The sequence below is a fragment of the Podarcis melisellensis genome, assembly GCF_964234715.1.
Source record: "Podarcis melisellensis genome assembly, chromosome: W".
Lineage (NCBI taxonomy): Eukaryota > Metazoa > Chordata > Lepidosauria > Squamata > Lacertidae > Podarcis > Podarcis melisellensis.
The window spans coordinates 25,538,559-25,562,983 of record NC_138535.1 but is presented as its reverse complement, the minus strand read 5'-3'; the positions used below and the strand labels follow the sequence as shown (position 1 = coordinate 25,562,983).

General features: G+C 45.7%; 1 pseudogene across 1 annotated transcript in view; it reads left to right on the top strand.

The window, feature by feature from the left end:
• LOC309361276 overlaps window positions 1–24,425 on the top strand; it is a 195,788-nt pseudogene that overhangs the window by 150,788 nt on the left and 20,575 nt on the right. The gene's annotated exons all lie outside the window — the stretch shown is intronic.

Below are 24,425 nucleotides of genomic sequence, written 5' to 3'. Positions count from 1 at the left end.
GAGGATCTTAGCCTCCTCTTAAGGTAGGGCTATCAGACATCAACAGCTTCTGGGTCTTCCTTTAAGAAGCTCAACAATTTGGGGGTCTTCCTAAAAATAGCGCCACAGCTTTCGGGGTGTCTTGGTTTCTACTATTAGAAATATGGCATCCCTATCCTAAGACTCCTCCTCAGTCGGCTGACTTCCCAACAGTCATGGAGGGGCTCTCTGTGCCTTTTGTTCTGCTCCATGTAATGCCTCCCTTGTTCCTGGGGACAGAGGAGGAGGGGAGAAGGGAACAGTGGACATGGCAGGTGCCTGGGGATCTGTTGCAGCCTCAGCCTCCACCTCCTTCTCCTCCTCCTCAGCTGCCTCAGTCTCCCTTAAACCTGTTGCTTGTTTAGCCTCCAAGCCATCTGCTCCCCCTTCTTCTTCTGACCTGTCTCCTGCACCCCACCAGCAGTCTCTTGGCTTGGAGCCTTCCCACTTTGATGCTTCCCTCGGGGGTTCCCTGGCTGTAGCCTCCCACCATTCCTCCTCCTCTAGCCAGTACCCGACACTAGCTTTGTCTACAGAGGAAGCCCCTAACTCACTGAGGGTTTGAGACCCATCTACACCCCTCACCTGGTTAGCCCACCAGTTGAAGCCATTCCTGGGGTGTGGCTGCTGCTGCAGGCTGACAGTTTCTAAGAGAAGAACTGTAGTGACCAAAGGTGGACAAACTACCCCAGAAGGAGCACAACGTGCCCCCCACCAGAGGTACTACCCCTCCCCTCACACCCTTGAGTCATGAAGGACAGAGAGTGGAGAGTTGAATGTGTGTAGAAACCAGCCTTCCTTAGGAAACCAAAGTTTACATTCATCACTCCACCCACTTTCACCTGTGGCCCCTTCCACCACAGGCACACGGCCCCTGGAAGGCTTCCCAGAGGAGAATATGGCCCTTAAGACTGAAAAAGAGTCCCCAACTCCAAACTAGTGACGAACTGCTATTGATGGCTCCAGCTGGAGGTGGAAATCTCCCTCTAAGCTCCTTCTCAGATCCATGTTCCCTTTCAACAACTGGCTTCCTCCTGCAGGTCAGACAGTCCCCTCAGTTCAAGGACCCATTGTTTCTCCATGTGCATTTTCAGCAGCCTCCCATGTGACTGCCAGTGATGTCATTTTTCCCATCCTCAGATTTTGCCCCACCCCCGGCAGCCTAAAATTCTAATCAGCTTATATCTTCAAAGGAAATAAGACATCTCCATCTGAGCAAGACCTCCATGTGGCTGGGGTATTCTGGGGCTTCTGTACCTTGAACTAATAATTTCTTGTTTGCATGTTCTACCCCAGCTGCTGCTCCCTGTTCAGTTCAGCTGGGGGATTAATTATGCCTTGTCATTTGATTCGTCAGGGTCTGTTCCATACATGTCTAACTGGTTTGAGCGAAAGGCTTCTCAGAAGCTAGGGCATGTCATAAAAGACAGCAATGTACAAAAGCGGGTGGAGGGTGGACATTAAAATCAGTCCAAAGAATTCAAATGTCTGGGTGCTCAGGAAATGTTTAAATGATAGCACAGAGCTGTTGGCATAAAAAAGGTCTTCAAGAGATGCTTGAAAGTCAGCATTTCATTCCAGATCAGCCTTCTCACGGATTCAGTCACTTGTGCAGACAGCTCAACTTCTGCAACCAATGACCTCCTGCAGAGTGTAGCCACAAAAGAGAGTTTTGGGAGGACTGGAGGACAGGCTTGCAGTTCATTCAGGGCGGAAGCAATGGGAGAAGGGCCATAGCTTAGTGGTAAAGCAGCTGCTTACATGCAGAAGCTCTCCGGTTCAATCTGTTGTATCTCCAGCTAGAATGTCCTCTGTCTGAAACCCTGGAGAGTTTTTGCCATCCATTGTGGACAAGACTGAGCTAGATAGAGCCATAGTGGGACTCAGTATAAGGCAGCCTCCTATTGTCCCAGCAAGAAGCCTTTGCCACGCACAGAGGACTCCTTTCAGACATGAAATAAATAAAGCTGCCCTGGAAAGGGATGCTGAAAATTAGAAAGCCCTGGGACAACAAAAGACTCGGACACAGTGCCTTTAAAGCACGGACCTGGGCCTAGGAAGCATGGGGCACCAGGAACCTGTGGCTGAGCCTTGAGAGACTGCTGTCCAAGGTGCTGAAGGGATTGAATACCAAGATGCAACTGTTAGCATGTCAAGGGGCATGATGGTGCTTTGAATGCATAAAGCAGATGCGGCCTAACTTGCACAGTTGCAGAATGAACTGAACTGAGCTGGAAGAAGCAGGACTACATGGGATGTAGAACGCTATACAGCAAATGGCTCGGGGTGGCCCACTGGGAGAGGCACATGATGCAAAAAGCGGCAGTTCCAACCCATTCATGGGAAAGAGAGCTCTGAAATCCTGGAGAGCAGACCTGGAGTGGCAGACCATACAGAGCTAGATGGCCCAGTGGTCTCACTGGCTTTTCAAGCCAGAACACAGCTTCAGCGCCCCCAGGACAAACCAATTTTTAATCCCCCAAACACTTACTAATCAGAGTTTCCTTTTTAAAGCGACAGTAGTTCAAAGCATTGACTAGGGGCTGTTCAATGTTCAAAGGCACTTTGGATGCCTTGACTTGCAATCCCTACAACAACCCTGCAGAGCAGTTCAGTGTTATCTCGAGTTGCAGAATAGCGAGGCACGATGCCGAGGCGGACGCAGGGTGGCCCACCTAAGGAGTTCATGGTAGGGGGACCTAATGAGGCCAAACTCCGCCTTTTGCAGCCCACTCCTGCATATTGTAATAAGCAAAAACCTGTCCTTATTCCCTTATGGGGAACACAAGAGCCCTTCTAGAGTCCTTGGTAGGCTCTCCATCGGTCGGAGAAAATAGCAGAGGCCAAGCAGAGAAGATTGAGAAGCAAAGCAGCTAGTAAGCCTGATCTTTATTGAACTGTTGCAACAGGGTGCTCCCCCCACAGGCAGGAGAAGGAGGAGGACCCACAACAAAGATGTGCCTGCCCTTATAGAGACATTTTAAATTGCCCGCCTTGGAGGCCAAGACCACCCCCAGATACATCGTACCTACATCACAGAAAGGGCGGTCTACAACAGACATCTGAGTGTGTTGTTTACCTCCTGTCTGGCAGGTGACCTGTTAGTGCTCACTTGATTGGGTACCCTGGGGAGCCTGGCCAGTCTTTTGTAATGACAAAGACTTAGTTCCTGAGCCAGGTCACAGGCTCAGCCTATGTAGGAGTGCAAATATCCAGAGATGTAGTGATCAGATGGGATTACTATGAGGAATTATAAAAGACCCTGATGCTGGGAAAGATGGAGGGCACTAGGAGAAGGGGATGACAGAGGACGAGATGGTTGGACAGTGTTCTCGAAGCTACCAGCATGAGTTTGACCAAACTGCGGGAGGCCTGGCGTGCTCTGGTCCAGGGGGTCACACAGAGGCGGGCACGACTAAACAACAACAACAACAAAGCTCTCCATTCCTTTTCTGCACCAAACTTGATTATTGGAGGACAGGAAAATACTAGCAAAAGAAAAGGGGGAAAAAAGCTGACCTTGTCTTGTGTTTCTTTCCTGGAATAAGAAAAAAATGAAGAGACACGAGAATTCTAAGGTGCCAGAACAAGCTTTGCTGGCTACTGGTAGTAAACAAACCAGAAGAGACAGAAGATGACCGACTTTCCATTGAAGAAGCCTTGACCCGTTTGAATAAAGGTAAGAAGAAAGATAGGGCTCAGTGCTTATGCCCCAATCCAGCAAAGAAGAACAAGACATGTAAATCAGCTCCAGTACGTTTGTCTCTTGCTGGGTCACGAACTGGGAATAAAGCTGGTGCATATCTGAGTGTTAGTACTGAACTGCATTGTTTCCAATATGATGTGCTTCTGAATGGGTACTCCTCTTCATCTTTTAGCTCATCAAGCCATACTTTAAAATGGTGTTTCCATGTGACTAGGGTTGGGTAAGGTCCTTACCGTCAGGATGTTAATACTTGGATGCTCAGTTGAGGTTTATCCCCTTCTCTTCAGCTGTTTAAGGACTGCCCCTCTTTCTGATTTACTGCCAATGAACTTTGTGCCATCTGCAGATTTCAACATGCTTCTACTTAACCTGACCCAAACCATTGGTTGGCTTTCATTGAGTTCTGTGGACACAGTAAAACATAGCTGCCATCTGGTTTCTCTCGGGATGTTCGGATTGTGGAACACAGATTTGCTCTCCACCGTAACCATGTCTCTCAGCATACCACTTTATTTCCCCCCAGATAGGTGGCTACTATTCACTTGTAGGAAGATGTGCTCATTTAGATTACAACATTGCAGCTGGGAGGCTGCTCAGAGCCCGTGGGTCCCTGCGGAACAAAGAAGGAGTCCAGCCCCCAACCGGAGCAAATAGCGGAGACCAAAGTTTATCGCACAACAGGTTCAGAGAGGAATTGAACCCCAAGAACGGGGTGACAAGGACTTTTAAATGTTCCTATCTTATCCCAGCAGGCAGTTCGCTAAACATCACCACTCCATCAGAAAAGGGGCGGGTTATGCATGATTAACATAGGAGGAATGTGTTGGGGTAACATGCAAATACAGGATATGTCTTGGGAAATCCGCTCCACTTCCCAGTGGGGAGGAATTGCGGTGGACCACGTGGCCACCCACTCCCCACCAGGGGCGGGGGACTCTGTCCCCCGTTGCCTATGGGATCCTGCCCACGTCAGAGTCCGGCCAGCCAACCCCCAGAGAACTTCCTCTTTGGCTCGCTTCCTCAATCACCCGCCCTCCCTCCCGATTTTGCAGGTTAGGCAATGGCCTTGCTATGGACTTTGGTTGGTCGCCTTGGTTGTCCGAGGGGCCTGGTAGGAATTTTTCCACTTGGCAAATTGGCACTGGACACTTGGTTTTTGTGGGAATGTTCAGGGGTGCAGGAGAGGATATATTGACTAATTATATCCTTATCCAACTTGTGCTAACAAGTTCCCAAAATATCAGCAGAGTTTATAGACATTCCCCTTTAAGTTCGCAACGGTAACGTCTGCACAGGTTCGCTAGAACCTCTATAATAATTACTCTGGTAATTTCCCCTTTGTTCCCTCTTAAAATACAAGACACAACACAGTCTTTATAAAAGTATAAAAGAGTTTACTCACATTCTGTTCACAATATGATCCCAGAAGGCACACAGACTTAAAAAGGTAAAATACATTTAGAATCTATCTTGTAGCAAGATAGTCCTTATCTCCTCTCTTGGCTGGGAGCCAAGAGAGCATCCTTAGATGTTTCCCCATCGAAGGAAGATGGCAGAGAGAGAGAGATGGCTGCCTGCCCTGTGCTTTTATCATTTACCTGCACAGGTGAGGCCACACCCACCTCTGGTCACATGCGGAGGAAGTCCGTACCCAGGAAGTTTACCTGCTTGCTAGACAGACATCCCTCCCCATGTTCTAACATGTACACTCTAGGAATGTTGTCATTGACTGCTCCTGTGTTTACATCCCACACTTTTCGCCTACCTCATAGCAATCGTCACAACTTTGTTAGGGTTGTGGTTAGGCATTGTTTGACCTTGTGTGGGGGAGGGGAGGTGTGGCCACCACCTGCCCCTCCATGCTTAAGGGTATTCCGTTAAAGGGTGTTGATCTAGTCTGAAGCCCGGCTGGGGGGCTAAGGCCTTGACACGACCCCGACGGGAACACCAGGGGGAGCTTGAGTTGGTTCGCATCGACAGGGCTCCCCCTACTGGGACTTCCTGCACAATGGGCAGGAGTCAGATATAGTCAGGTCCAATCAGTGCCTTGGCCAATACCGCTCACATTCTTTAATTTCAATAAAGTTGTGGCCAAAATTTGCCCAGTAACATAAACCTAATATCCGTGTCCTTGTGTGAGTCATTTCCAACGAGGGGGTGGCTGCGGGGTCTCGACACCCAAGTACATTCTAAGCACCTACTGGAAGAGGACAATAGAACTTTGGTTTGCATAGTCTGCCGCCTGGGTAAGTCCGGAGGAGAGCTTTTGCCCAGCGATTGTCACCTACGGGTAAAGTACCTTCCTGTGAGTAGGTGACCTCCTGCTTGGGGAATTCTGGCGGGGACCCAGGGGTTCCCAAGTCCTTGGCCAACAACGCAGACTGGCGGTGGAATGAAGAGAATCGGTGAAACCAGTGGTTTTCTATGAATTTCCAAGCGTTTTTAGGCTTTTTTAATACAGACGGTTCTTTTGGGAAGTGGCCTGGCCTGACATTGCTACTTTGTATCTAGCTGGACCATAAAGAAGGCTGTTCGCCGAAGAATGGATGCTTTTGAATTCTGGTGCTGGAGGAGACTCTTGAGAGTCCCATGGACTGCAAGAAGATCCAACCTCTCCATTCTGAAGGAAATCAGCCCTGAGTGATCACTGGAAGGACAGATCCTGAAGCTGAGGCTCCAATATTTTGGCCACCTCATGAGAAGAGAAGACTCCCTGGAAAAGACCCTGATGTTGGGAAAGATGGAGGGCGCAAGGAGTAGGGGACAACAGAGGACGAGATGGTTGGGCAGTGTTCTCGAAGCTACCAGCATGAGTTTGAGCAAAGTGCGGGAGGCAGTGGAAGACAGGAGGGCCTGGCGTGCTCTGGTCCAGGGGGTCACGCAGAGTCGGACACGACTAAACGACTAAACAACATCTAGTTTTGATTGGATTAACAGGGTAACGAGGTTTCGATTGCCTCAGTCCGTTGTTCTCGCAGCTGGAGCTGTCATCACCTTGTCAGCGCTCAGTGGAGTGTGCAAAACAGCTGGAGCTGAGCTGCCTCTGCAGAGCCATGGCATTGCTGCGATTGGCTGAAGGGCTACAATCAACGCCATCTGATTGGCTAGAGCGCATCCTCATGCAAATACATTGTTCATTCATAAAATGCATCAATCGTGTATAGCATCGGGATACGGGGTCAGAAATGGCGCTTTCTTCTCGGGGTTTTGGACTTTTGTGCGGTGCTTGGTGCAACGTTGGGACGGGGCGAGGGGAGCCCTAGTGTGGTAGGGTTCCCTTGAGGTCATCGCCTCGGGCTCTACGTCTCTTACTCGGGAGTAAGACTTTGTTCATATGCCCCCCCTCCATTCCGTAACACTCTTCATATGGACTTCATGGAGTGTGCACTACTGCAGGGTCTGCTTCCAGAAACTGCAGATGTAGATATTTTGGCAGAAATGGTTTACAAATATGCACGATGGCAAGCAGGCAGACAGGAACATTTACAAAGCAACCTTGGTCCTGCCTAGCCTGGAAGCTGTTTCCAACTAGTGAAATGGAAACCTTTACAACCATCTACAAACCCCAAAGTTTGTATTTTCTTGAGCTTTCTCTAGAGAAGGGGCTGTTTTGTATATTGGAGCAGAATAGTGTATTAGCTCTCATGTTTTGTGTAAAGCAAGCCCTTGTTAAGTACCGTCAGCTGAATTGGGCTTGTGCCCAGATCTTAGCACACTAACTGATAAAACAGGTGAGGGTAACCTCTGGCTCTCCAGACGTTGCTGAGCTACAATTCTCACCATCCTGCCCATTGGCAATGCTGGCTGGGGCTGAGGAATTTCAAGGAAGCTTTCGACTTGCCCCGACCTACACCTACCTACCCACTGAACGAAGGAGCAAGAAAGCAAAAGGCAAGTTCAGCATTCCAGAGTTTTCCAAATGCCATGGCATCTCAATGGGGCTCCCTTGCCAATTGATGGTAAAGCAAGCCATTGGAGAGGCCATCATGCATGAGGACGGTTTTTCGAATGGATTTGAATCACACTTGGACTTTTTCCTAATTCAAGATAGTGCCTCACGGAAGCAGGGAGCTTTGCAGAGTCCTTTGGAGACTGTGGAAAAGATTGCGCAAGAGAGAGGCTTGGCACCAGAAGAAATTCAGAACTTGCTGAACTCGCACTCAGTGCCAAGCTTGGTAAAGAAAACATGTTTTGGCTTCTTCTCTTTCCCCTTGGCAGCAAAGTATGTCAATGGAGCTGCATTGCCCTGCCTTCTCCCTTAACAAGAACCGGGGCTGCTTCGAACTTGTGAGAAATTATCAAGAGTGAAGTTGTTCAGCATGTTCAGCAGTGTCTTTCAAGGTCTTGCAGGCACAGTGATAAGCACTAGGCTACTGAAGACTCTGATTCCCATTTCCGTAAGAACAGAGGATTCTCTTCTTTCAGCTGTGTCTTGGCTCTGTGCTCGCAAGTGTTGTAGTGACTTTCAGGTAACTTGGAAAGCATGGTAATGATGTCTTGGTTCTGAAGAATGATATTTCCCCCAGCCTGACTTAGTTATCCTGGTGATGATTCAGCTAGATGTTGTACACGCTGACCATATTCCAGAAGGGGTTGGTTGTCTTGGCCTTGCTTTGGCTTACTGAGATCTGTCTTCTCCCTATAGGTGCTCATTCTGAAATGGATAATTGTAACGTTTGACTTCATTGATCAGAAGGAAAATAGGAATGCTCTCTATGGTTTCTTCTTCCGCTTCTTACAATGTGAGAAATTGGTAAGATAAAAAGGAATGTGTTGTTTTGAAGGAACTCGCTTTTATTCTGACATTAACCCAAATCAAACAATAAAGAGTACTTTCCGACCACACAAGAGGACACCATGGGAAAAGTGGGGCCTTACAAATACCTCTCCCATTTCCTTCCTTTTCCTGTCTTGTTCCTTCCCAATGGGCGCCGGTCACAGCGCCCCCCGGGGGCACGGCATCTTCAGGCAGGCAGGCAGGCATCGGATGTCGATCCCACCCGTTCCTCCCTCCACCCCCCCAAAGACAGCCGCGCAGGCAGCTATCCGATGGAGGGAGGGGGGAATCCTGTTCTGCATAGCTATCAATTCGGGTGTGATAGTCTTATGTTTGCATACTTATGGGGAAATACAACTAATTTATTTTAGAGCTTGTATTTGTGTGTATTCATGGTATCATTTGTAGACCCAGTAGATGGCAGTGTGGTGTGGAGAGTGTTTTTGGCAGCTCCTGAAAGGATAGAGGGTGGAACGTTGACCGTTCAAAGGCACTATAAGCAAGATATATATATCTCCACATTGTCCTAGCTACGTTTCCCCATAAAGGTATCCACTCGAATACATTTGAATCAAATACATTTGGAACAACTGATTGTTACATTTAAGGAACATCCTCTTTAAAAAAAAAATAAATATTCATTTTTCAAACACATAATAAAAAACAAACACAACACAAAACAAAAACATACACAACATTAAACATATACCGACTTCCCCATACCTCCCTTTCGCTGCATCCTTATTCCACAATTCTTTAGCAACCCTTTAGTCAATTTATCTATTAGTTCCCTTTCATTAAATTTCCTTAAACTTATTAGTTACAGCTGTAATTCTCTACTTCTTACCCCTTGACATCTTAACACTCCTCAATTTTACAACAGTTTTTAAGATATAATTTAAACTTCTTCCAGTCCTCTTCCACTGTCTCTTTCCCCTGGTCTCGGATCCTGCTGGTCATTTCTGCTAGTCCCATGAAGTCTGTCACCTTTGTCTGCCATTCTTCCAGAGTAGGTAGTTCTTGCATCTTCCAATACTTTGCCAGAAGAATTCTTGCTGCTGTAGTAGCATACATGAAAAAAGTCCTATCCTTCTTTGGCACCAGTTGGCCAACCATGCCCAGGAGAAAAGCCTCAGGTTTCTTAGGAAAAGTCCACTTAAGGACCTTCTTAATTTCATTATAGATCATTTCCCAAAAGGCTTTAATCTTTGGGCAGGTCCACCAAAGGTGGTAAAAGGTACCTTCAGTCTCATTACATTTCCAGCATTTATTATTGGGCAAATGGTAAATTTTTGCAAGCTTGACTGGGGTCATGTACCACCTATAAATCATTTTCATTATGTTCTCTTTTAAGGCATTACATGCCGTGAACTTAACACCAGTGGTCCATAACTGTTCCCAGTCAGCAAACATAATGTCATGACCGATATCCTGTGCCCATTTAATCATAGCTGATTTCACCGTTTCATCCTGTGTATTCCATTTCAACAGCAAGTTATACATTCTTGACAAATTCTTAGTATTGGGTTCTAACAGTTCTGTTTCTAACTTTGACCTCTCCTTCTGAAATCCTATTTTCCTGTCCTGCTTAAATGTCTCATTTATCTGATGGTAATGTAACCAGTCTCGAACTTTGAACTTTAGTTTCTCATAACTCTGAAGTTTAAGCTTCTCACCATCTTGTTCTAGGATTTCACAGTATTTTGGCCAATTAGAATCCATATTAAGTTTTTTCACCGCCTTAGCTTCCATTGGTGACAACCACCTGGGAGTTTTACTTTCCAACAAGTCTTTATATCGAATCCAAACATTGTATAATGCTTTCCTGACAATACATTCATCTTAATAACAGCAATTCGGCCTAACAAGGAAAGTCTCAGTCTAGACCATATTTCTAAATCTTTCTTTACTTATGTCCAACACTTTTCATAATTGTCTTTAAATAAATTCACATTCTTAGATGTTAAGTTCACCCCCAGGTATTTCACTTTTTTTGTTATTTCCAACCCTGTTTCACTCTGAAATCTCTCTCTTTCTTCCATTGTTAAATTTTTTTCCAGCACTTTCGTTTTCTGTTTGTTCAGTTTAAATCCTGCTACTTGACCAAATGTCACAGCGCCCCCCGGGGGCACGGCATCTTCAGACAGGCAGGCAGCTATCGGATGTCGATCCCGCCCGTTCCTCCCTCCACCCCCCCAAAGACAGCCGCGCAGGCAGCTATCCGATGGAGGGAGGGGGGAATCCTGTTCTGCATAGCTATCAATTTGGGTGTGATAGTCTTATGTTTGCATACTTATGGGGAAATACAACTAATTTATTTTAAAGCTTGTATTTGTGTGTATTCATGGTATCATTTGTAGACCCAGTAGATGGCAGTGTGGTGTGGAGAGTGTTTTTGGCAGCTCCTGAAAGGATAGAGGGTGGAACGTTGACCGTTCAAAGGCACTATAAGCAAGATATATATATCTCCACATTGTCCTAGCTACGTTTCCCCATAAAAGTATACACTCGAATACATTTGAATCAAATACATTTGGAACAAGTGATTGTTACATTTAAGGAACATTCTCTAGGCGATGAGATTGGGGGAAAATACAAAAACCCATTCGGATACATTTGGATACATTTAGAAAAGGACAGCATTTTGAGGAAAAATACATTTGAGTCGAAAAATACATTCAGATCCATTCTTAAAGTCAATGAGAAAGATACAGCGAAAAAGGATCCATTCCCCAAGGCACCGTTGACCTTCTTGTAGGGTGTGAAGGCAGAATACGGTCTATTTGATATTGGTAGGGTCCTTCTCTGTGTGGTTTGGGGCAGATCCAAGAAGCACCAACACCACGAGGTGATTCCTCTGGAAGAGGCTGCCGAGGAATACAAGGTACCTTGAGGGGGAGAAATAGCTGTGTATTCTTCTTGGCAGGTGATCTTCTTAATTCTCAGATCCAGAGTAGGCATGGTATTCCTTGGTGGTTGTTTATTACCTTAGAAGCAGCCAAGGGGAAGCCTGAGGGCTGCTGGGATGGCTGGGAGGAGGGAGTCAAAGTCTTTCTCTCTGCCAGGGGGGCCAAGGGATCTTCCCTTGAAATACAGCAGCTTCAAAGATTTGGGTTGGGACCATGGCAGGGAGAGAAAGGGTTAACCTCATCCACATCCCCCAGCAAGGTTGCTTTGTACACATTTAGAACACTACAAATGTGAATTGCACATGTCTCCTTTGGCTAGCAGGATGCCTCCTCAATACCCTGCCAAGCAGAGAGCAGCAAGGGGTCAGCTGCAAGGGGGTGGGGACTGGGGGCTCCTTTTCCCTTCTGGGGTACCTCAGAGCCCATATAGGGTCCTTTTGTAGCTTCTCTATCGGTAGGAGAAAATAACAGAGGCCAACCAGAGAATACTGAGAAGCAAAGCAGCTAGTAAGCCAGATCTTTATTACCTGTTGCAACAGGGTGCTCACACCCCCCCACGCAGGAGGGAGGAGGAGACCCCGAACCAAGTCCTTATATAGACATTTGAAATTGCCCACCCTGGAGCCCAAGACCATCCCTCCATACATCATACATACATCATAGAAGGGGCGGCCTACAACAGACTCCTGTCTGGCAGGAAACCTGTTGATGGGTTTACCTGGCTGTTCATGGGTTTACCTGCATATTCTTTTGTGATGAGAACTACTTATGGTATTTATGTATGTGTTCTGTACTTTTCTTTCCTCCAGTAAATTACTTTGCTGTTATACTATTGCTGATATTATGGCTAAAAGGTTAAGAAAGATACTGGTAGAAGAAAGCCATAAAGATCAAGCGGGCTTTCTCCCGGGGAGACACTTGTCTGACAATACGAGGAATATAATTAACATTAGAAAAAATTACATTAGAAAAATTACAAGTGAAGGTCAACACAAAAGCAGTTTTGATATTTGTGGACGCGGAGAAAGCCTTTGACAATATTTCTTGGAGTTTTATGAAGAAAAAATTACAGGGAATGGGGGTAGGCCAAGGTTTTGAAAACGGTATAGGTGCAATTTATTCAGAACAAAAAGCCAAATTGGTTGTGAATAACGTAGTTACAGAAGAGTTTAAGATTGAGAAAGGAACACGGCAGGGGTGCCCAATCTCTCCATTGCTTTTTATATCGGTCCTGGAGGTTTTGCTAAATATGATTAGAAAGGACCAATTAGTTAAAGGCATACAAGTCGGAGCTAAACAGTACAAATTGAAAGCATTTGCGGATGATTTGGTATTGACATTACAGGAGCCAGAATCTAGTACTAAAAGAGTATTGGAATTGATTCAAGAATTTGGTCAGGTAGCAGGTTTCAAGTTGAATAAGTTGAAAACTAAGGTTTTAGAGAAAAATCTAACACCGATTGTGAGAGAGAGGTTTCAGAAAGAGACAGGATTAACATTGGTTAAGAAAGTGAAATACCTTGGGGTTAACATGACTGCTAAGAATGTGAACCTATTTAAAGATAATTATGAAAAATGTTGGACGGAAGTGAAAAAGGACTTAGAAATATGGTCAAATTTGAAGCTTTCATTGCTAGGCCGAATTGCAGCGATAAAAATGAATGTATTGCCAAGGATGTTGTTTTTGTTTCAAACATTGCAAATTTTGGACAAAATGGACTGTTTCAAGAAGTGGCAGAAAGATATTTCTAGATTTGTGTGGCAGGGCAAGAAGCCCTGAATAAAATTTAAAATATTAACTGATGCAAAAGAAAGAGGTGGATTTGCCCTGCCAGACCTCAAACTTTACTATCAATCAGCCGCATTTTGCTGGCTGAAAGAATGGCTGCTTCATGAGAACACAGACATTTTGGACTTAGAAGGTTTCAACAATGTATTTGGGTGGCATGCATATTTGTGGTATGACAAGGTCAAAGCACATAAAGCATTTAAAAACCATATTGTCAAGAAAGCTTTGTTTAACGTTTGGATAAGATACACGGATCTGCTTGAAAATAAAACCCCAAGGTGGTTGTCACCAATGGAAGCTAAGGCCTCAATATGGAGGCCAACTGGCCAAAATATTGGGAGATATTGGAACAGGAAGGAGACAGCTTAAAGCTGCAGAGTTTTGAAAAACTAAAAAACAAAGTAAGGGATTGGCTTCATTATTATCAAATAATGGAGGTTTATAATTTGGATAAGAAAATTGGGTTTCAAGTGGAGAAATCAAAATTGGAAACAGAATTGTTAGATCCTAAAACTAAGAATCTGTCAAGAATGTATAACTTGCTGTTGAAATGGAACACTCAGGATGAAACGGTGAAATCAGCTATGATTAAATGGGCTCAAGATGTTGGACATAACATTATGATGGCTGACTGGGAACAGTTATGGACCACAGGTATTAAGTTTACGGCATGCAATGCCTTAAGAGAGAATATAATGAAAATGATATACAGGTGGTACATAACACCAGTCAAGCTTGCAAAAATCTATCATTTGCCCGATAATAAATGTTGGAAATGTAAAGAGATTGAAGGTACATTCTTTCACCTTTGGTGGACGTGCCCAAGGATTAAGACCTTCTGGGAGATGATCTATAATGAAATGAAAAAGGTACTTAAATATACCTTTCAGAAGAAACCAGAGGCCTTTCTCCTGGGCATGGTCGGCCAATTGGTGCCAAAGAAGGATAGAACTTTATTATGTATGCAACAACAGCAGCAAGAATACTCATCGCAAAATACTGGAAGACACAAGATTTACCCACCCGGGAAGAATGGCAGATGAAAGTGATGGACTATATGGAACTGGCGGAGATGACTGGCAGAATCCGAGACCAAGGTGAAGAGTTGGTGGAAGAAGATTGGAAAAAAATTAAAATTTATTTACAGAAACATTGTAAGATCCAGGAATGTTAGAAGGATGTTGGAATGAAGTAATGTGGTTTTAGCAGAAACGATATAAAAGATTAGGTAAAAATTGATTTTTTAATTGGTGAAATGAGAATGTAAAATTATAGTACACTAAGATAAATTATTAGGATAAAAACCAAGCTGGAAAGGATTTGCTGAAATATTTAATTGAACTAGAATACAAAAAAGGGAGGTGTGAGGAGGTCAGGGAAACAAGTAAATGAAAGACAAGACATGGAAAGAAGGAAATGTTTTTAATTGTTTTTATTTTGCTGTATTTTGTATTTTGTGCTCTCTTTTTATTTTTTTTATTCCTTTTCTTTTCTCATTTTTGTAACTTTTTTGAAACTTTAATAAATATTATTTAAAATATATATATATAGCAAGGCCACTGGACCCAAGAAGCCAGTATAATATTCATCTCCTCTTTTTGTGTCTCAATCAAAGCTGAGTTTTCCCTTTTCTTGTCAGGGAGAGATCTGTCGCCGCCTGGAGATTCGGAGGAAAGAGAGAGGGGAAATTCTGGCCTATCAAGCAGACCTGGACAAGGAAAGCAAAGACCTCCTTGGAAGTGTCCCTCTTGTTACTAGTGAGGGAACAAGCACTTCAAGAAGCAAGTCCGGACTGACTTCTCATTTCAACTTCTCCCCATTTCTCCTTTTCCCATATCGGTTTGCTATTTATTTATTATTCTGAAAATGAATCAAATGCTAGGGTGGCTACCCGCCTCCGGCAATGGCGGAGCTCCTCCGATCAGGAGGAACTTGCTCCATGGAAAGCAGGGTCTGACCACCACGGCGAAGGCGGAGACCCACTGAAATCACAAGCGGGAGAAGCTTGTGAACCTGGGATTCGGCTGGCACCCTTTGCGCCTCCCCTACTCGCGGGGAAACCCTGTTTTGGGGATCCAGAGTGACGTGGGGTGAGTGGCGCGGTGCTTCGAATTGACTGCTTCTTTCACGGAGTGAAGCCGCATTGCTGTTGCCGGAGAGCGCTGACTTTTTCCTGTGGACAATTGGACTTTAAACAACTACCCGTGAGTAGAACGGAAAATTGGATCTTTAAATACCTTAATTTGGCACCAAAGCGGGAAGGTCTTAAACAGGAAGTCCGCCTTCCGCTTTTGTAAATACATTGAAGCAAAGACGGTACAAGCTAAAGTCTTTGAAAGCTTTTGGCAAAGGATTAAATTTCCATCGGTTAAAATTACAAAACCCCCCTTGGAAGCAGGAGAAGAGGGGGGAAATTTTGGACCTAGCGAGCCTGCAGGAGAGAGTGAAAAATCAAATTACCACTGCTCTGAACCTGGAAAGAAAAGAGTTCATTAACTGCGAACAGACCATATTTGACAGCTAGCTAAATAAGAGAAAGATACTGTTTCCATTGCCCTCTTCTGCTCTTAAAAAGGAGGAAAAGTAACTGAAAATGGAAACTATTTTTATGGTTTGAGTTGTGTTTGAAAGGATTGATACAAGTGGAGACTGTTTCCCTCTAGAGGGAGCTTTTGAAACTGTTACAGGAGTGTAACTGGGGAATCGCCAGCTGCAAGATAAGGAATTGTGAGAACCAGAGATTGACCTTGGACCATTTTAAAATGTTGACAGGAGAAGCCATAGTGACTGTATTATGTAAGATAAGCTATTCGCTGGAACAGCTTCATAAGAAGACGGATGACATGACTTTTAAAATTGATAACTTGGAACAGAAAGTGATTAATTTGAGACAAAAAGTGAGCATCAACACAGAAGTAATTCAGGACTTGGTACAGGAATCTACTTGGGCAGGACAAATTGTGGAGGAGAAGGAGAAAGCTGTTGTTGTTGAACCTAAAGTAATACAAGCGGGATCCTTAGTCTTACGGAAGCAAATTGAGGACTACAAATTGAGGCCTTTTATGATTGAATCTAGAAGAAGTCAGATTTTGAGGATCGGATCCCGGCTTGGACTGAAGAAGGAAAGTTGGAAAGATCCCTCTATGCAGGGATTAACTGACATGGACTTGGGTCTGGAGGAGATTGAAGTTCTGGGGGCCTTTGGATTTGGAGGAATCCTGAAACATGTTCTGAAACACTTTATGGATCTTAGCTTCAAATATGGAAATTTGGCTGACCTGTCCAGAAGGAATAAAAGTATTGTTAGGTTGGAGTTTTCCCGAGATTTGCTCTTTAGCATTAAAGAATATGAAGAAGACCTGCAGAAGGGACCTGGAAAAGAGTTAAGAGCCTCGGACATAAGATCTCCAGGTTGATGGACTATATGGAATTGACGGAAAGGACTGGCAGAATCCGGAACCAGGGAGAGGAGATGGTGAAAGAAGATTAGAAATATTGTAAAATTAATGAGTGATAGAAAAATGGTGGAATGATATTTTATGGCCTTAGCAGAAATGTTATAAAGAGTTAAGCATATATAAGTATTTTAGTTTTAATGGAAAATAAGGTTAAAAAATATGTTATTTATAATATGATAGAAAATAGAGAAAGATGGAAAGGATTTGCTGAAACAATTAATAGAAGTGGAATACAAAAAGGGAGGTGAGAGGAGGTCGAGGAAACAAGGGAATGAAAGATAGAGTATGGAAAAGGTGTGGTGTATGTTTTTAAATTGTTTTTGTTTTGTTTTATTTAGGGTTAGGGTTAGGGATTCGGTTTTGTTTAGTTTAGTTTAATGTGTTTAGTTTAACGGGTTTAGGTTGTGTTTTGTATTGTCTATATATTGTATTGTTTTTTTCTCCTTTGTTTTTTCTCTTTTGTCTTTTTTTTCTTTTCTTTTCCTTTTTTGTAATCTTTAAAAGTAATAAATATTTTTTTTAAAAAAAACAAATGCTAGGGTGGCTACCTTCTCGTATAAATATGTTGATACGTGCTTTACCCTCATAAATTCATTTTTTGTGAACATTACCTGGCTGGGTCAACCTTGAGAAATTCAGAGGTGTGAATTTCAAAAGAATGCTGTTTTGGTCTCCATATTTTCCCAAGAATGGTGAATTAGGTAAGTTCACCTTTGAATGCAGCTAAATGGAGTTTATTTCCCATTGTTGTTTATTATGTGAAAAGCAGTCAAGGAGAAGCCTGAGGACTTGTGAGCTGAGAGGGTGGAAGCAGTTCAATTCAAATCCCAATCCTAATTGTGAGTGGAGAGGCTGAAGACTGTGGAGAAGTTGAGACAACTGCGCCAGTTCCTGGAAGAAGAAGAAGAAGAAGAAGAAGAAGAAGAAGAAGAAGAAGAAGAAGAAGAAGAAGAAGAGCGTCTGCTGAATCACGTGGAAGAGGTGAAGAAGGAGATTGCAGGGAGAAGGGATGAGCAGCTGGCCAGACTCTGCAGGAAACTCTCCTCTCTTGAGAGGATCAGGTGCGCAGGACCAGGTGCGCAGCCTGGGAGTCATTTTGGACTCACAGCTGTCCATGGAGGCACAGGTTAATTCTGTGCCCAGGGCAGCTGTCTACCAGCTCCACCTGGTACGCAGGCTAAGACCCTCCCTGCCCGCGGACTGTCTCATCAGAGTGGTGCATGCTCTAGTTATCTCCCGCTTGGACTACTGCAACGCGCTCTACGTGGGGCTACCTTTGAAGGTGACCCGGAAACTGCAATTAATCCAGAATGCGGCAGCTAGACTGGTGACTGGGAGTGGCCGCCGGGACCACATAACACCGGTTCTGTGAGATCTGCATTGGCTCCCAGTACGTTTCTGAGCACAATTCAAAGTGTTGGTGCTGACCTTTAAAGCCCTAAACGGCCTCAGTCCTGTATACCTGAAGGAGCGTCTCCACCCCCATCGTTCAGCCCGGACACTGAGATCCAGCGCCGAGGGTCTTCTGGCGGTTCCCTCATTGTGAGAAGTAAGGTTACAGGGAACCAGGCAGAGGGCCTTCTCGGTAGTGGCACCTGCCCTGTGGAACGCCCTCCCAGCAGATGTCAAACCAATAAACAACTATTTTACTTTTAAAAGACAACTGAAGGCAGCCCTCTTTAGGGATCCCGGGTTCAGCCCCAGATCTCTGGAGCGGAAAGGCTCTTGGGCGTGAATATGAAAGGCAGCACCTGTCAGAATAGGTCATACTGAGCCAGTACAAAACAAAAAAAAATCCTTCCAGTAGCACCTTAAAGACCAACTAAGTTAGTTCTTGGTATGAGCTTTCGTGTGCATGCACACTTCTTCAGATACCTTGCTGAAGAAGTGTGCATGCACACGAAAGCTCATACCAAGAACTAACTTAGTTGGTCTTTAAGGTGCTACTGGAAGGAATTTTTTTGTTTTGACTATGGCAGACCAACACAGCTACCTATCTGTAACTGAGCCAGTACAGATGAACATGACTATTGGTTCGCTTCCTCGGCATCCCAGAACTGTGAAGGTTGCCTCAACTGTTGAGCAACACAGCTAAGGAAGAAGGAGTGGAGTGTCTCTGGGGGGAGCATAGCTCCCATTCCCTTCCAAACACACAGACAGGACAGTGTGGTGGCACCCAGGGAATAGTTGCAGCAGCCGGATGGCTGGCTGAAACACACACCATTGCACTCTTTTTGAATGGGATTCAATCTGAATCAGCCAGTTAGTGAACTTGGTGCTCCTGTGCAACAAACCCACTACAAAACTGCTCTTCCCCGCACACTTCCAGGTCCCTCCAGCTGGGCTTTTGGAGTGTGAAGGGTTTTTCTCACTCCAGAGCAGTTTGTGTTTAAGCTGAAGGTCACCAGGAAAGCAAGGGAGACTTAAAAAAATTGTTAATATAATAAGGTTTTAATAACTCTAATAATGACTAACTGTGGAAATGACTGGAAAAAGAAAAAAAAAAAACGGAAAATCAAGGCTTTCGACTCTTAGTTTCCTGGAAGAAGATGAAAAGACTCCCCTGGACTAGAAGAGACATCTCATTAACAACTGGAGAAATGCCAAAGAACTTTGGATATCTGCTTGGGAAGTTTCTGATGCAGTATTAATTTAACAAGGAGCCAGGAGTGAAACCGAAAGTAGACTGACCAGCTAGCTGAATCCAATTATATTGCTATGGGGTGGGGGGAAGCCTCTAACATTTTACTTTTTGATACTTGTACTTCCAGGGTGAATTGAATGGTTGGGGGTGGGGTGGAGGAGAGGCAGAAAGAAGAGCTAACTTGTCCCTGGCTGGGGGCGCAATCTGGACAGTTCTGCCGGGGCGCAAGATCACCTAACTACTGCTCTGCGCCTCTGGAGCAGGGGTGGATGGTGCTCATTGGGACTGGGAGGGTGGAAGGCAAGGAGGCCAACAGTAGGTGGCGCCAGAGCCAAGGAGTGGCAGAGCAAATGTGTTCTGTATCTGAGATGGAGTGGGAAGGGGCTGGCGGCCACCGCAGCCATCCCCTGTCTGCCCTCATGGAGCGGCCAGAATCCACTGGACAAATGCTCATCTTGCCAGAGTCTGGGTCTTCTGCTGTTGCTCTCTCAGAAACCGTGCCCAGGTGGGATGCTTCGTTTTTCGTAGCTGCTTCATCCCCGAGGAAGTTGGAGGTGATGCAACTCCTGCATCTCTGACGTGGGAAGTTTGGGAGGTATTTCAAATTCCCCCCTTCTCCCTTGGCTCCCTGGAAAGAAGGCATCTTTACATTTTGAGCGCATTTCACAGGCCAGGAGCCCTTCCCAGCCCAAAGGCGTTCCCCTGAGATTCAGCTTCCGGGCTATGGCTAACCAGGTTAGGAGCAGGAATATTGGGAGCGGGAAGGAACTGATGTCATCTGCCAGAGCAGCTGGCTAATTGAAGGGAATGAGGTGATAACAAGGCTTTCAAATCTGAACTCTTGTTTGCGGCTGATTAGGAAAGAGGGAGGTGGAGAACAAGGGCAATCGGAAGCAGACTCTGGGTAGCTGGTTCCTTCTCTTTGTTCGGGTTCCTACGTCACACCTGCAGTTTAAATGGCAACACTCCTTTGCAAGATTGGCCGCCTTTTTAATTCTTTGTTATGGAAAATCAATAAAATGATAAGTTGCCCCTGCCAAAGGGTTGCATGACATCTGGCTGAAGACTTTTGGTGCTAAACGCTGAAGCTATGCTGGGGTGTGTGGGTGTGGGTGTGTCCATCCGTCCATGTGGCCGCTGTGTATTCAACATTCCACCCCCTCCAAAGCATCCTAAGAACCTTACTTTTCCTTTCACAGTGCTACGATTCCCAGCACCCTTAACAAACCATTGTTCCCAGGACGTTTTGGGTGTGGGTGGGAGGAGATGTGCTTTACGTGTGCGGTGTGCAGGCATCTCCCAGCACATCTGTGTGGGGATTCAAGACTGACTCTTATGCTTTTCTTCCTTAGACCAGCTTGACGTTGAACAAGAGGTTCTCTGGGTTGAGGAACACACGCCATTTCACAGCGAAGCAGAACACGGGCCGAATGGTCACTCTGCCATTGCATTTGGTGAAATCAGACTGGCTTTGCAAAGGAGCTTGCCCCTGAAGCCAGTTGGTTGCCTGCCTCTGGCTGGCTGGCGGCCTGGCATCACCAAAACACAAAGAGACAGCCCCATGCAACCTCACACCCAAAGATTTCTGCCCATGCTTCAGACATGCAGCCCTAAGAGCAGCTCTGACTCCCACTCTAGGCCCCTCTGCCCCAGTCTTCCTCCTGATGTAGGCTACAGGATCTGGGAAGTCTGATCCAGCTTTGAGGTGTGGTTCCATATGGCCGTTAGTACTGTTGTGTTTTTGCCAGAGAGCCACGTGGTAAGGAAGATCTCCAAGCACGCTTCCTAGGGGGTCCTCTTTAATCCTCAGATGGGCCCACAAAGGCATGATCCAGCACCCTCATGCCACAGCTGCCTCTGGAGTGACCCTCCCTCCGGTAAGAGGTGTGCCTCACAGCTGAGTGCCTGGTTGTTTGTGTAGGGCGGGGGCAGGGAATCTTGTGGGCTCCCAGATATTGCCAGATCCAATGGCCTTCTGCCTCAGGCAGCATGGCTGACGGTCAGGGGTGATGGAATCCAACAACATCTAGAGGGCCACACAATTCCCCACCCCTGGTCTAGTGAATTTGAGGTTCTTGGTTTCTCTCCCTCTGCCCCCTTTTGCCTGGAAAAGCACTTTGGCAGATTCCTTTGGAGGATTTGGGTGTGACAAGCTGTAGCAGCGCACTGAATAAAACAACTCTGAGAAGCTGAAACACCGGGCTGTTTTCTTTTCTAATAAAAATATTCACTGTGCAGTTCACAGGCACAAAACACAATGTTGATATTGTCCAGGAAATGGGTTTTCAGTTGGAGGGCATGGGTTGTGTGAGAGCATATTGTGCGGGATAACCAGTCTCATATAACCAACATGCTTCAGTCTAATTAGTGCATGAAGGGGTTAACACCATAGAGTAAGCTGTCCTGCCATCTTAGCCATGTCTCTTCCCCTTACCTTGGGAGTGAGTTCTGATCTATTCTGGTATTCACTTCTTCAGCGTTTAATTTTATGAAATAAATAAATAATTTTAAATAAATAAATAAATAAATAAATAAATAAATAAATAAATAGGAAGATGTAAAACCACAACCTCCGAAATCAAAGCTACTGTCCCGCCAGACGGATGTTTTTGCCTGGAGGGGGGCCGTATTCTGCAATGTGCTATCGATGCAATAATAGTGCAGCTTTCTAATGGACTGTCCACGCAAACATCATTCTGCTTTCTCAGTTGCTCTGCAATGCTTCACCAGTGTTACCACATCATGGCCCCCTGGGGATCTTGCCAGCTCTTCAGCCCTGACTGGCCGAAGATGCCCATCTCTCATCCATGCAGCTCCACAGCGTGCCTGGATGATGACTCAGATGGAGCTGGACACACCATTCCTGAAGGATGCAATAATCTTGCAATTGTGGTGGACCAACTACATGCCAACAGGATGTCGGACTGAATGGGCCTTGGCCTGAGCCAGCAAGGCTCTTCAAATGCGCTTATGTTCCCCTGACTTTGGGGACGCCTTGCAGGAGTCTCACCCGTCTCATGGCTATTCTTCTAGTGTGGACCAGTTCGACAAGCTCTCCCCCGAAAGCAGGTGCACCATCCAGAACATGCTGGCGCTGTACCTGAAGAAGAAAGCGAACACAGACCAGGAGGCAGGGACTTCTAGGGGAAGCGAGGCCTTCATGCGGGAAGCCTTGACTCCTCACGTGCTCCCCGGGATCAGCTTCGACCCCACCACCCAGTCTTCTGCTGGTGTCACTCTTCCACCTGGCCCAGAACAGGAGGCTCCTTCCCAACATGCAGAATGCCTTGCACGTGATCGATGGGCCTGTGCTCACTGTGACATAGGCAGGGCCGGATTTATGTATAGGCTAAGTAGGCAGAAGCCATGGGCCTCTAGATCTAGGGGGCCTCGCTAGCCTGCCTGCTCCCCAGCGCCGCAGACAGTCTTCCCTCTCCCCAAATTGCAAACCCAAGACTTCATGCAGGGCATTTCTCCCCCATTTCAATGACATTTTGCTTCAAAAGGAAAGGTGGACTTGGAGAAGGCAAGCAAAATGCGAGGGAGATAGTGAAAGATACAGGAAATTGAATGCAGATTTCCAAAAAATAGCAAGGAGAGACAGGAGGGCCTTCTTAAACGAGCAATGCAAAGAAATAGAGGAAAACAACAGAATGGGAAGAACCAGAGATCTGTTCAAGAAAACTGGAGCTATGAAAGGAACATTTCATACAAAGAGTACCATAATAAAGGACAAAGGTGGAAAGACCCTCACAGAAGCAGAAGACGTCAAGAAGAGGTGGCAAGAATACACAGAGGAATTATACCAGAAAGATATGGATGTCTCATACACCCCAGGTAGTGTGGTTGCTGACCTTGAGCCTGACATCCTGGAGAGCAAAGTCAAATGGGCCTTAGAAAGCACTGCTAATAACAAGGCCAGTGGAAGTGATGGTATTCCAGCTGAACTATTAAATTTTGTTAAAGATGATGCTGTTAAGGTGCTACACGCAATATGCCAGCAAGTTTGGAAAACTCAGCAGTGGCCAGAGGATTGGAGAAGACCAGTCTACCTCCTTTAGAGGAAAAGGCCTTGAGGGGAGGACCTCTTGCCTCCACAATCCTTCCTAAACATGCATAAGCTGAGAGGCAATTGTCCGGCAAATGTGGTGCTGTGGGGAGGCAGGAACATTTTCCTGCAGTTAAGTATTTTCTAAGTTCCTTTCCCGAAACTTCCCCAAACGGTTCTGAAGCCTGTTACAGGAAAGTCCGAGGGCTCTCTTGGACAAATGAAGACACCGACCAGAGCAATTCAGAGCAAAACAGCAGCCAGTAGGCTCGGTCTTTATTCAAGAAAAGACTGTCGCGACAGGACTCCCACCGCCCACGAGGTGAAGCAAGATGGAAGCCCCGAACAAAGGGAGACCCTAACTTTTATTAGTTGCTAATCCCCTATGCTACACCCCCAGAATTACATCACATTTACATCATGATTACATTAATATTAGGAGGAGTCGAGGAGGGGCTACACAGGTAATCTGAGTGACCTGACACCTGGTCGGAGCCTCCTCTCCCCTCCCCATATGAGTTATTTACAAGAACAAAAGAGAAGGGCGAAGTTTCCTGCCCCCTGAGGGGAATCCGGTCAGAGTCCTTTTGTGCGAGTCCGCATGGAATACACTAAAGGGTGCAGTTTATTGTGTCCTTGATAGCCTTCTGTCTGAGCCCATCATGATGGCTATCAAGGTAGTCACGTCCGCTGAGAAGGGCCGCTGACTACGTGACCGCTCGGTCAAGGGATTATGGCTGCCCCACATCAGGTCACCCCCCTTTGATAGTCCTTGTAATATGTAGCAAAATAAAAGTGGTCCGGTGAAAATCCGATGTACGGCTGATTTTTGGTGAATTTATAAAGAATATTGTCCTTGAAGTTCAAAGTACTTTCGCCTTTCGGAAGTTACTTGCTACATTTTGATTACATCAGTCACGGTCAATTAAACTCGGAAACATTGTATCGAGAGCTGTCAAAAGGTGAGGAAAAGGCGCTTGCAGCCTGCAGTACCAGCGTGGCCGCCGCAAGGGGCGCTGTTCGGCAATGTTGATTGGCTGAGGCGGCCGCCGTTTGACCTAAAGTTCAGGCGGCCG